The 13,904-nt window shown below is 34.1% G+C and overlaps 2 protein-coding genes across 5 annotated transcripts in view; one reads left to right on the forward strand and one right to left on the reverse strand.

Moving 5' to 3' along the window:
* LOC123551473 (zinc finger protein 595-like) overlaps positions 1 to 11,271 on the reverse strand; it is a 51,614-nt gene extending 40,343 nt beyond the window's left edge. Inside the window, exon 1 of one of the 3 annotated variants that reach the window (XM_053540930.1) lies at positions 11,075 to 11,271. The gene's annotated coding sequence lies outside the window, so the exon portion shown is untranslated. Of the gene's footprint in view, positions 1 to 8,096; positions 8,237 to 11,074 lie in introns of those variants that run through there. The other 2 variants (XM_045340438.2, XM_045340439.2) reach the window with 2 other exon arrangements.
* Positions 11,272 to 12,751: 1,480 nt separating this feature from the next.
* The window catches only part of LOC123552813 (ATP-dependent RNA helicase dhx29-like), an 89,567-nt gene continuing 88,414 nt past the window's right edge, over positions 12,752 to 13,904 (forward strand). The window contains exon 1 of one of the 2 annotated variants that reach the window (XM_053540932.1): positions 12,752 to 12,825. The gene's annotated coding sequence lies outside the window, so the exon portion shown is untranslated. Of the gene's footprint in view, positions 12,919 to 13,904 lie in introns of both variants that reach the window. The other variant, XM_053540933.1, reaches the window with a different exon arrangement.

The following is a 13,904-nucleotide window of genomic DNA, read 5'->3' on the forward strand; positions in this document are numbered from 1 at the left end:
TGTTGAACCAGTCTGATTTTCAGGGGGACACAACTAGGGTACCAATACATCATTCTGACAAAGTTTGGTCAAAATCCCCCTGGTAGTTTCTGAGGAGATGCGATAACGAGAAATTGTTAACGGAAGGACGGACGGACTGACGGACGGAAGGACGCCGGACCACGGACGCAGAGTGATTTGAATAGCCCACCATCTGATGATGGTGGGCTAAAAACATTGAAGTGACCATTCATTTTCTTAGTTAGGTCATTTCCCATACAGTGGCTATTGTTTCATTACAAAAGTCTGAAAAAGTCGTTTTAAATTTTCAAGCCGATGCTGTTAAACTAACCCGCCGATTTTGGGTGATATCTTGTATGAAGTATTTATTATAAACACCAAGTCACCATCTCAGTGAATATCTCACTCAAATAAAACTGAAAGTAAACTGTGTAAACTAGAAATTCATATTCAAATCAATTCATCGATGGAAGTCAATTAACGTAGTGAATACATTACATGTCCTTCTTTTACCATAGATAACAAATACTTGTGTACAATATTTATTCCAATTAATTGCATGGTTAATCAGCAATTTCTTTATAAAACATTGTTTTTTGCACTTGAACATGTTGACAATTAAACGCAAAGCGTCAAAGATGTAACTGCGGCGCTAACTGGCTAAACACAATCAACTCTGGTGTATTGGATAATTTGATTCGCTTTCACAGTTCTCGGGAAAATCTTGCAAGTACCTGAAGTAGGCGTAGCTTAAATTATGCTATCAGCGTGTGCTTGTGTATTCAAAACTCATTTAGACACTGTGCAAATTGTCACGTAATTAGCAAGTGCGGATATCAAAGAAAATCGGGCGACTTGCATTTCGCTTTGAGGTTAGTTTTGAGCGAAGTTTGAAGTAGGGCTGTCATCGATAGAAACGATATCGATGTATCAACGATATTTTTTGGTCGATCGATTATCGATTCCCATTTTTAAAAATCGATATTTTACACAGAGAAAAAATACTATCCAGATAAACACTCAGACCCTCTAAAACAACTTTTCTGCCTGCAAAAATACGCCCTAAGTAACGGAAGTTGTCAATAAAGGACATGTCTAAACCTTGTACCGTAGCAGTCTTTTCCAACTAAGCGGCACTACCTGTATGGGGAAATACATAAATACAAATAAAACACATGAAAAGCAGGCAATTAAACTAAAAATAACATTAACAAGAAGGTTTATAGCACGTACATGAACAAATAGGTTGTTACTCTAACTTAATAATCGATATATCGATGTATCGTCGATATCTGTCTTCCGATATATCGGTATCGTCAATATGACAAAGACCCAATCAATGACAGCTCTAGTTTGAAGTTCCTAAGCAACTATTTTGCTCAAGTCCCCCACTCGCGAGAGCCCCGCACATGTGAAGTTTCAAGTTAATATCTGCATTTGTTCTGCAGATAGTAACTTGCACGCAAAACTTTAACCAGAATTTTCTGAGTCTAAAAGGGGGCATAATTTGCCCAAAATACATGTCAGAGTTATGGGTCTTGACCCAGTGAGGTTGGTAATTGATCTAGAAAAATAAAAAATAAGTTTCAAATATATATGCCTTTTATACCGTAAGTACTTGCATGCAAAATTTTTACCAGGATTTTCCAAGTCCTAAGTAGGGCATAATTTGCCCAAAATACATGTCAGAGTTATGAGACTTTATCAAGTGAGGTTGGTAATTGATCTAGAAAAAGAAAAATTAAGTTTCAAATCTATATGCCTTTTAGTATTAATCATCCTATGAAGGCCGAGGGCTTTTGGCTATAAATGCAGTTTTTGCTTATTTAGCTGAAACTACTTTCTGTCTCAACGTCACTGTAACCTTGACCTCTGACACCCAAAATATTATACTTTATAGGCCATTTACTGACCTCAGGCAATGATCCTATTGATGAACTTTGACAATTACAGTACTGCGAGACCAAGCATTCTCCAGTCATGACAGATAACAACGATCAACAATGAGCAAAACAATCTACCCCCACTTCTTCAAAATCAAATGGGTGCTTTAAATGACCCAACAATGTCAGCGTTTGAAATATATTTTGTATCGCATCCAGCGAGTAAATTATTGTCAAGTTAATTTATTAATTTGGTATCGGGAACAGCTGCGAATAACATCAAATTTATCCTGCAAATACCGCTGTTTCAGTCATCATTTAATCCAATTAAATAAATTTGCGCCGAATGTAAAGAAGCATAACTGAGCCACGTGTTATGAAAATAAACTGGTCAACAGGATGTTTGCCACATGTTGATTAAATCTACTATATAAACAATACCATGATACTACCTTAAGCGACCACGCAGTTATTGGAAAACAATGATCTCTGATTGGTGGAGAGCGCAAAGCAGGCACCGCAAACTCTAGTCCTATCAATAAGACCTGACATAACATATTTTAACATTTTGACGTCTATCGGTTATGTCAGGTCTTATCGGATCGCCATGTATAACATGTAGTGAGAAGCGAACACACTTCATGTCGCCTCTAATCTTCAAATTATGAACAACATAACCCAATCTGAAGTGAAAGAACACTACTTACACCGAAAATAATCCTTTTTTCAACTGCACATGTGAATAATTATAAAATAAAAGTTACTTTTCATATATAAATATCGAGTTGTTTCTTTCCACTGTATGTATTGCCGTGTATCTGTATTATGGTGTGCAACATTGCAGGTCTATTCCGAATGTTGTGTAAACACAGTTTATTTTGAGAATCAATTTTAGACGAAATATTTTCCCTCTGGATCAATTGGCAAATAGTTTACATGGAAAATTGTTTTCGTCTAAGTCGATTCCAAATATATTATAACCTGCTGAATATGCTTGAAAAATGGCGGAATGTGTATTGAAAACTGTACACAATTGACATATATTGGATATGAGTAGGGGTGACTATTGAGGCCAATTTTGACTATCGCAATACTATTGATATTGCTTAAAAACTATTGCGATACTATTCTATTGCAGGTTACTATTGCGATACTATTGCAATAGTTATCGGCCATCCTATTTTATACAGTAAAGCTACCAACTGGCATTGTTACACAGAGCAAGAAACGGCACTGTTTATAATTGCTGTTAACACACATTGAGATGTTTGTATAAATGAAATGGACAGAAATAATTCTAACATTAAATATTTCTTGACTTCCTTAGCTTTGGAACAGTAAGTAAAACAATAAACCTATGCAAGGTATACTCAAACGAATCGGCCATTTTGTTGCGAGTGTCAACATGTTTAATAACCCAAAGCATCGAAAAAGACGAAAATTAACGGATCGGTTTAAGGTGTACCAGCACTAAATGAAGGGCCCTACCGAACAGTTTGCTGTATAATACAAGTATCCTTCTTTCTCCATGTTCATAGTACATTTTCTCATCTAAGATTAACAAGTTATTTAAATATATTTAATCAAAGTTTCTAAGAAACTAAATTTATTAATTATCTCCAGACTTCTCAGTCCTTTATGGGGACGGTATACTTTGCAGACAAGTACTGCAGACACTATACACAAAGAAGGATTTTGCAGACAACATAGGTAAAGAAGGATATTGGATTTTGCAGACACTATATGTAAAGAACAAAAGGTGTAGATGTATAAAGGGATGGTTGAGTGAACTGATAATGTTTTTATTATGTCACTGATTTTGTACTATATTTTAAGACTAAGATTTAAATGAGAATTATGGTTCATAAAATATTCAAAATATCATTTACAATTATTAATAATAATAAAAGATGGTAATAATGATAGAAATCTAATATCAGTAATAATTATTATTATCATAATCATTATTTGTTCTTATTAATAATGGTTTTTATTATTAACTGTATTATTTAAAATAACATTTTGAAAATTCTATAACTATAATTCTCATTTAAATCTTATCATTAATAAAAGATAAATATGAAAACAGTATAAGGGCAAATAAAGGAGTTACTAACACTTTGACGTATTCAAATAAGACAAGCAAAGTGAATGTTTCTGATTTCTTTTACTTTGATATCATCTTTTAACACAATTATTCTTTATTCTTACCTGTCTGCAAAATTCTACTGATATATCTTGTACATTATTTTATCAGTCTATGCTTATTTCTACTTGTGTGCAAAATATAACTGAAATCTGTCTGCAAAATGCAGTTCCTGTTGATATATGTACAGTATTCCAAATGTTTATTCTTTGTTCTTACTTTTGTCTGCAAAATGCTGTGGTTTTATTATATTATACCATCGTTTATTTATTTCTACATGTCTGCAAAATTCAACTGAAATCTCTTTGCAAAATGCAGTTACTGTTGATTTATGTACAGCATTCCATTTTTTTTTATTATTATTACTTGTCTGCAAAATCTAACAGTTTCTGTAGTCTGTCTGCAAAATGCAGTTAATGTTGCGGTTTTATTATATTATATCATATTTTCTTTATTTCTACTTGTCTTCAAAATTGAACAGATTCAATGACAGAATTACATAGGTTTAATCTTTAGTCTTACTTGTGTGCAAAATTTAACTGATGTATCATGTACATTATTAAAATTCAAATTCAAGTGTATGCTTAATTTCTACTTGTCTGCAAAATTCAACTGAAATCTGTTTGCAAAATTTAGTTACTGTTGATATAAATACTGTATTACATAAGTTTTTTCTTTATTCTTTCTTGTCTGCAAAATTCAACTGATATATGTACAGTTTTATTTAAGTTCATGCTGTATTTCTACTTGTCTGCAAAAATTCAACTGATATATGTCCAGTTATGTTTCAGTTTATGTTTTATTTCTACTTGTCTGCAAAATTCAACTGATATATGTACAGTTTTATTTAAGTTCATGCTGTACTTCTACTTGTCTGCAAAAATTCAACTGATATATGTACATTTTTATTTCAGTTTATGTTTTATTTCTACTTGTCTGCAAAATTCAACTGAAATCTTCTGCAAAATGCAGTTACTGTTGATATATGTACAGTATTCCATAACTTTATATATATATATTCTTTATTGTTACTTTTGCAAAATTCAACTGTTGTCTGTCTGCAAAATGCAGTTATTGTTGCGGTTTAACTATTATATCAATTTATTCTTTATATTTTTACTTGTTTGCAAAATTCAACTTATATAATGTACACTATTACATAAAAAGTTTTTACTGTTTATTCTATATTGTCTGCAAAATCAGTCAAACAAGACACATTTGATTGAGACAGTTAAAAACTCTTATCTGCAAGTAACAATAGGAGATAAAAGGATTAAAAATGTTTGCCCCAGGCTATTCAAATATACAGAAGAGACATGTATGCAACTTACTGGAACATCTATGATTAAATTAGTTGCACCCACCATAAATAAGCTAATCTCTTAATTACTTTATTGCCCCAGGAATAAACAAGTCCTGTCTGATAAGGTCAGATAGTGATCAATATGCATATATGGAGGGTCCTATTTTATCAATGACTTTTAATTTTAATTAAAATTTAAGAATTTTGAAGAGAAGCAGAAATAATGCAAAAACTGATATGATATAGTAATATAACAGTTACTGTATTTTGCAGACAGATGTCTGTTTAATTTTGCGGACAAGTAGAAATAATGATTAAATTGATATAATATAAGAAAACAGCAACATCAACTGCATTTTGCAGACAGACTGCAGTTAAATTTTGCAGACAAGTAAGGATAAAGAATAAACCTATGTATTTCTATCATACATCAGTTGAATGTTGCAGACAAGTAAGAATAAACCTATGCATTTCTATCATGTATCAGTTGAATTTTGCAGACAAGTAAGAATAAAGAATAAACCTATGTATTTCTATCATAAATCAGTTGAATTTTGCAGACAAGTAAGAATAAACCTATGCATTTCTATCTTTTATCAGTTGAATTTTGCAGACAAGTAAGAATAAAGAATAAACCTATGTATTTCTATCATACATCAGTTGAATTTTGCAGACAAGTAAGAATAAAGAATAAACCTATGTATTTCTATCATAAATCAGTTGAATTTTGCAGACAAGTAAGAATAAACCTATGCATTTATATCATATATCAGTTGAATTTTGCAGACAAGTAGGAATAAAGAATAAACCTATATATTTCTATCATACATCAGTTGAATTTTGCAGACAAGTAAGAATAAAGAATAAACCTATGCATTTCTATCATAAATCAGTTGAATTTTGCAGACAAGTAAGAATAAACCTATGCATTTCTATCATATATCAGTTGAATTTTGCAGACAAGTAAGAATAAAGAATACACCTATACAGTTCTATCATATACCAGTTGAATTTTACAGGCAAGTAAGAATAAAGAATAAACCTATGTATTTCTACCATATATCAGTTGAATTTTGCAGACAAGTAGAAATAAAGAATAAATTGATATAATAAAACCGCAACATTAACTGTATTTTGCAAACAGACTGCGGTTGAATTTTGCAGACAAGTAAGACTTAAGACTAAAGTTATGGAATACTGTACAATCAACAGTAACTGCATTTTGCAGACAGATTTCAGTTGAATTTTGCAGACAAGTAGAAATAGAGCATACACTTGAATTTTGCAGACAATAGAAATAGAGCATAGACTGATATAATAATGTACATGTATATATAATGTTGAATTTTGCAGACAAGAAGAAATAAAGCATAGACATAATAATGTAATGATAATCAGTTGAATTTTGCAGACAGGTAAGAATAAAGAATAAATGTTTTAAAAAGATGTTGTCAGAGTAAAAGAAACCAGAAATATATTCACTTTTCTTGTGTTACTTGAATATGTCAAAGTGTTAGTAACTCTCTTATATGACTTTATACTATTTTAATATTTATCTGTTATTAATAATAAGATTTAAATGAGAATTATGGTTATAGATTATATTTGAAATGTTATTTCAAATAATACAATTAATAATAAAAAACATTAATAATAAGAACAAATAATGATTATATTATTAATACTAAATTTCTATCATTATTACCATTTATTATTATTATTATTATTAATTGTAAATAATATTTTGAATATTTTATAAACCATAAGTCTCATTTAAATCTTGGTCTTAAAATATAGTACAAAATCCGCGACATAATTAAAACATTATCAGTTCACTCAACCATCCATATAGACATTCACACCTTTTGTTCTTTACATATAGTGTCTGCAAAATCCAATATCCTTCTTTACCTATGTTGTCTGCAAAATCCTTCTTTGTGTATAGTGTCTGCAGTTCTTGTCTGCAAAGTATTCTGTTCCTCCTTTGGTAGTTATTATGGTAGTTAAATTCCGTGAGGGTAATTATTGTAATGGAGACGTAAACATTTTCCGAGGCGCAAATGAAAGCTGGCTCTTGGTTTATAAATTATAAATTATTTCTGTATTTACTAAAATTTCAAAACTATCGAAACTATCGATTGTTGAAGGAACTATCGGCGATTGTTATTGGATCGTGACTTTTCTATCGATGCATGCTATCGGGACACTTAGTATCGCAATGCATCGATAGTTCGATGTATCGTTACACCCCTAGATATGAGGGCTTTTAAAGGTAAATTTAAACGATATATTACTAGAATATGATAAATAACGGTAGGCTGGACTGTCTAAACCTGCGTATATCGTATATTTTTCGTGTGAGAAAATGCTACATTCTACTGATTAGGGCCCTTTTAGACGTTACAATGCAGATTGAAAATAAAATGTAAAATAATAAAATAATGAATGTTGAAGGTGAAATGAGCATGTACACGTCTAATATTTTGGACTACGCAAACTCCACCTTTCACTAACAGGTGAAATAGCTTCTATCAAGTGATCGGTAAGCTACGGATACCACCAGTTTTTTACGCATTTTTTTCAGGATAAGCTTTTCCAAGAACTTTCGGCTCTAGCACACAAAAATAAGTCGTTAAACTCAATCCACTCCTGTGCCAGACCCCTTTGGTTCGAACAATTTTGAGTGCCGTCTTCTCATGAACAAACTTCTGTGTCTATCCTATATTCTAATGCAAAAAGTTATACATATATTAAACAGAATTACCACAAGTTCTTGTATTATTTAAATGTTGAAATAAAATAGGCTATGACTGAAATAAGACGTAGGCAATAAAAATTTTACTTTTCAAGATAAATTTTCGGAAGCACGCTAGGGAAGATAACTCTATGCGGAATGAGTATTTTTCGCGGAATGGACTACACCTCTGCGAAACGGACAATTATTTCCTGAGTTCCGCTTAAGCCGGTGTAATGAAGTATTTCGACCCCCATAGAATAACGACCCCCCGGTCATTATTCAATAGAAAATGTGACTCCTTTCCTGTAAAATATTGACTCCCCTTATAAAAAACTGACTCCCTTTGAAAACTCTATAGAATAACGACCCCCCGGTCATTATTCTATAGAAAAACTGACCCCTCCAAGTAAAATACTGACTCCCTAAAGATGACTCCCTTCGAATCTCATAGAATAACGACCCCGGTTATTATTCTATAGAAAAAGTGACTCCTTCCATGTAAAATACTCACTGCCGAAATTACTACATTCGAACTCTCATACAATATCGATTCCCGGACATTATTCAATTTAAAAAAGTTACTCTTTCCGTGTAAAACACCGGCTCCTAAAAAGACTTTCGACGATAATATCTATTAAAAAGTGATCCCCACCAAACCTTACAGACAATTTTACTAGATCTACAACTCTAATACCCTCCATTGCAAATAGTTAACATTTTGATTGTACTACTACTACTGGTGCCGCTACTTCTATTGCTATTACTACATGTACTTCTTCTTCTTCTACTACTACTACTACTACTACTTCTACTTCTACTACTACTACAACTGCTACTACTGATACTACTATACCTGCTTCCACTAATACGTCTTGTACATCTACCTCTTCTTCTCCTGCTGCTGTTGTTGCTGTCACTTATTCCTCTGCTGCTGCTGCTGCTACTGCAACTGCCACTACCACTGCTACTACTACTACTACTACTACTACTACTACTTTCTATTGTTGCCGCTACCATACTTTACTGCCACTGCTAAGTATTGCAACTTTTATTAATACTAAGTTCTATGCTAGCAGTTTCTTGTGCAGTTTTCTTCTGAACAATTACTTCATACCGAAGTTTGCAGGGATTATTGACACTGGTGTGTTTTGTGAATGTATTGTGAATTGTTATTTTCCTGAAAAAAATGTATACACCAAGATACAGCGTCTAGAAATAGAATCCCTTTTCCCGTTGCGGAATGCTCTGATTTCTGTGTCAAGTGATGGTATCTGGGGCTAATGGTCAAACGGAAGGACGGACGGACGGACAAGGGCAAATCTATATGCCCCCCTCCCCCGAGTGGAGGCATAAAATGCAGCAATTAGGCCTTAGATACATGAGTTATCACTAAATTTGACCAAATGACCGGGGGTCGTTTTTTTTATGGGAGTCAATATTCTTCGTGAGGTTCAGTTTACTTCACGTGGGGGAGTCATAGTACTATGATCTGGAGGTCATAATACTATGACCGGGGGGTCACTTTTTCTATAGAATAATGACCGGGGGGGTCATTATTCTATGGGGGTCGAAATACTTCATTACACCGGCGCTAGGAGGTATGGGAGATGTTGCACACTTTATTATCTCTCATGAACAGACTCAGTCAAACAGAGTCTTCTATTATTCTGCTTTGTTGCATTCTATGTTTTAAAGGATCTTTTTACAGATATTGTTAACTATCACAGTTCGGAATTCCGTATGGTGGCTGTAAAGGGATCCCCGTATTTGGATTTAGTGTTGTTATATTTTCTGGTCCTGTGAGATTATGGAGTCCATTCAATAGATGTGTAACAGAGTTCCACTTCAGACGGCGCTAGGGGGCGTAAGAGGTGTTGCACACTTTATTACCTTTCATGAACAGACTCATTCAAACCGAGTCTGCTATTATTCTGCTTGGTTCCAAAGTCTCCAAAGGATCTTTTTACAGATTCATATTAACAAAATAGCTTCTTAGGTAGTTAATGTCTGTTTCTAAATTACACTCATTCTTGTCTTAAACTTATCCTGAGGACTGGTTTGTTAATAGAACTTGAAGACATACCCCTGCAGGCTAGCTGTAAAATGCATACTTTACAGCTCAAAGATACAGACAGAAGTATTGGTTTATACTTTTAATATCTTTTTTTACTTAAACATTGATTTCCAGAAATAGAAATTATCTCTAATCTTGCTCCCAAAAACTCTTACCATTGTCGGTTGGAAAGAGTCTGCTTATCTGGAGATCAATGCTGTATTTCTTAAGAATGCATTGAAACTTAATTACTGACAGACTATATACTGTTGACCTGTCAGACAAAAATCTGGCTATGTGTTAAAGCTATCAGAGGACTATTAATTTTATATAGAACATATAGCAAATTTATTTACTACTGTATAGCTAATGCGATATAACAGTCGGCATTAAATCTCCCGCACTGAGTGTACACACGCATTAAACGTACAGTAATAAACCTATGCTAAACCTAACCCTAACCTTTAGTCAGTATATAGTACACTCAATACGTGCGTACATGTTATAGGTCACAACCAGTTAAATAGTTTTCCCTATATATTCTATATAAAACCGAAGAGCTATAAAAATTATACTTCTTTGATAAAACTGACATTTTTTAAAGAGCTACCAAATATAGCTAGACCCATTTCAGAGAACAAATCCTTACCTCATTTTAAAGAGTTATGATAAAACTGATATAAAATGTAGAGAAAAGTAGGGGTCATGTATCTTCTAAGAGAAATTTCTCTGGTCACATTTGCTTACTGTAAACTGACATCAAAATCACACGGCTGTGACCTCGAAGTACTACTCATACCTTAATTGAGATTCACTTCACCAAATACAACCCGCTTTCCCATTTTTCCTACCGAAATGTCACAAATACATCCACAATTAAATTTAACTGAAACTAGCTTTAATTTAGACGACCTCTGTTGCCATGCCAATTGAAAAATTAGTGTTAAAATACCTGGCAGCCATTAAGCGACAGCTCCCACGCTGGTTCTTTTAGGGGGCATGGGACAGTTAATTTGAAAATTCCACAAATCTGCGCTGATACCAGTGCGAAAAAAATCATGAAAAATCCAATTTTGATAAATTCATGGCAAGTGTTGAGTGAATGTATTGAACAGACTTTGCGCTTCATTGTGTGACATTTTCAGCCTGCCGATTCTGTTGCTTCTGTGATAAAAACTTGTAAAACGCAGGTTTCAGGACACTAAATTTTAAGGCAAAATGGCCCAAAATGCACTCCTTGCGCGACCTGTACTGTATTATCTGCAAATGACTGACCCTAAAACACATGCATATTTTTTAAGCATGTGGCCAGACGAAAATAATGGTGGGAAGAAAAGTGTCTCATAACCATTTACTTTTTCCGCTATTTTGAGCTGAATCTGGATGGATGAATGACCGTTTCCATTTCGTCTGAATTCCGCTACCTCAGGTAAGACTTTGACCCGGCTGTCTACACGGAGCTAGGAAAATCGATTAAAGTACATATTTACTTTACACAATAACTACTCGTACGCAGGAATCCTCAGTTCTATAAACATCATAAATGACCAGTTGAATATAGATGCCTTTAAAGTGCATCTGTCTATTTTTTTAAAAAAAACGTACCAGGGCCAAATGCGAAACTGGTCCCTGCCACTATAGTTTAGTTAGGCCTAATAGGGGCGATTTAGATTAATTAATGTTGACAGAAGCCATACAGACACTAAAAAGAAAAATGGCGTGAAAAAAAATGGTAGTGGCGGAAAAAAATAGTCCTCAGATTTTTTTGCTCTGTAGAGCTATTTTCCTTATTTTCTTTGCAATTTTTTTGCTAAAATCACATGACAGATCTATGCTTGACATGTAAGTAGCATTTTCATAATGAAATAACAACATTACAAATTTTTTCATGAAAACGTAGATCATACACCACCAGTACAATTTGGGGTCTCATTTTTTAGCTGATTTTGCAGTTTGTGTGTTTGACTGAAATTATTTTTCTTGCATCAAACATGACCCCTACTTTTCTTTTGATTTTTAGTTAGTACTGACAACATTCTTCAAGAAAATGTAGGTTACAGAAATTTAAAATGGGTCCCGATGTGTGCTGCCAATCTGACTAAAGTACATCTCCTATTACGCTACGCATAGGATCTGAGAACGACCTATTGATAGCCTCGTTCTGGAGACCCTTTCGCTGGCCAATCAAAGCTTAACTTACAACGTTTTGCAAATCTTCATTTAGCCTTGATTTTTGATATTTACAATTCTTATGTCATACTATGTCAGATAGCCGGTTAGCTCAGTCGGTAGGACACTTGCTCAGTAAGCGAGGGCTCCCGGGTTCGAGCCCTGGAATAACTGCACATTTTTCTTACTCTTTGACATTCGAACAAGTCGTCTGATTCGTTCAAATAAAAATAAATTTGCGAAAATAAAAATAGCAATACTGGAAATCCAAAATATACAGAAGACGTATGTGAATGGGTCGTTCTCAGATCTTCGTTTAGAAGATCAAGTACTTTAGTCAGATTGGTGTGCTGCGGTCATTGGAATTAGGTCAGTTTTATATAGAATAAAGAACAACAACTATTTAGTGTGTTATAACCAGAATTATAACAGCCGGATTTAGTGGTATTTAACCTAAACTCGCTCTTCACGTAGGAGGTTAGGAAAGCTAATGAAAAATAAATAAATTTATAAAACGTTCAACATAGCTTTTCTGTAAGAATTGTCATTGAAAAAAATGTATATCTATAATAGTTATAAGTTTGTGTTTACAAAGATTGTCTTCGTGCGTTCATAGGAAATTGATTTGTAGGCTCAGTAAAAGTGACAGACCCCCATCCCCATACACCCCTGCCAATTTTAACACCAGGTGGGCTTGTGTGCCCCAAAGCAATAAAAAGTAAAGAGAGACCATTTATCACTTGTGCAAGGAAATTAATTGGGCTTGATAATTTGTGTAACTGTAACCTGTTTTCGCCAGGTATGGGCCAATTCGTTTCACTTTTGCGGCGTACGCCATTTTGCCACGTGCAACCGGCTAGACATTCGTTTGGCTTGCCGGCACTGCCTGGGTCTATCCGGCCTACGCCGATGTGCGCCGGTCATTGGAGATAGGCAAAGCGGCAAATCATATATTTTCGCGATATAAAATCTGGTAAACATTTGGAAATTTGGGTTAGTAGACTCGACATCACTAATCTCGCGTCATCACTAATTTCGCGATATTCGAGTTTCGCTACCTACGTGGTGTTTACATGTCAAAGTTTGACCTATTTTATGCATGCTTGCCAAAAACGTTCTTACCTGCAGTTACCATGCTAAGTATCTGTTAATATATATTAAAAGCTTATCTTTACCCATCTTTCCATCTTTTGCAAAAAAAAATTAAAAAAACATTCATTAATTAAGCAAATATTTCTAATGTTTACATGTTTGTCTACCACCCGTTCGGCATTTCTCCTCATTAATTATGCAAATTAAGTCCCGCCCATAGGTTAGAGAACATCAAATTTTACGTAACATCCCCAGCTAGGCAAAAATGAATGAAATATCAGTATTAGGTGAAACATCAAAACGTCTAAACTTGACGGAGTTAAAGGGGTGAGGGGAGGATGAGGGCTCCGCGACCATTCCCTCAGAATACACCCATGATACCTAGCGGTGAATTGGAACATGTTAGATAAGTATTGATCAGGTCGGCGTGACGTCACTTCCTAGCAACCGATAAATCCGAGATACAGCAAGGTGAAAGTATCACGTAGCAACCCGTAGCGATTATAGTAGCGGTACGGGTC

This window comes from Mercenaria mercenaria, chromosome 4, assembly GCF_021730395.1.
Source record: "Mercenaria mercenaria strain notata chromosome 4, MADL_Memer_1, whole genome shotgun sequence".
Lineage (NCBI taxonomy): Eukaryota > Metazoa > Mollusca > Bivalvia > Venerida > Veneridae > Mercenaria > Mercenaria mercenaria.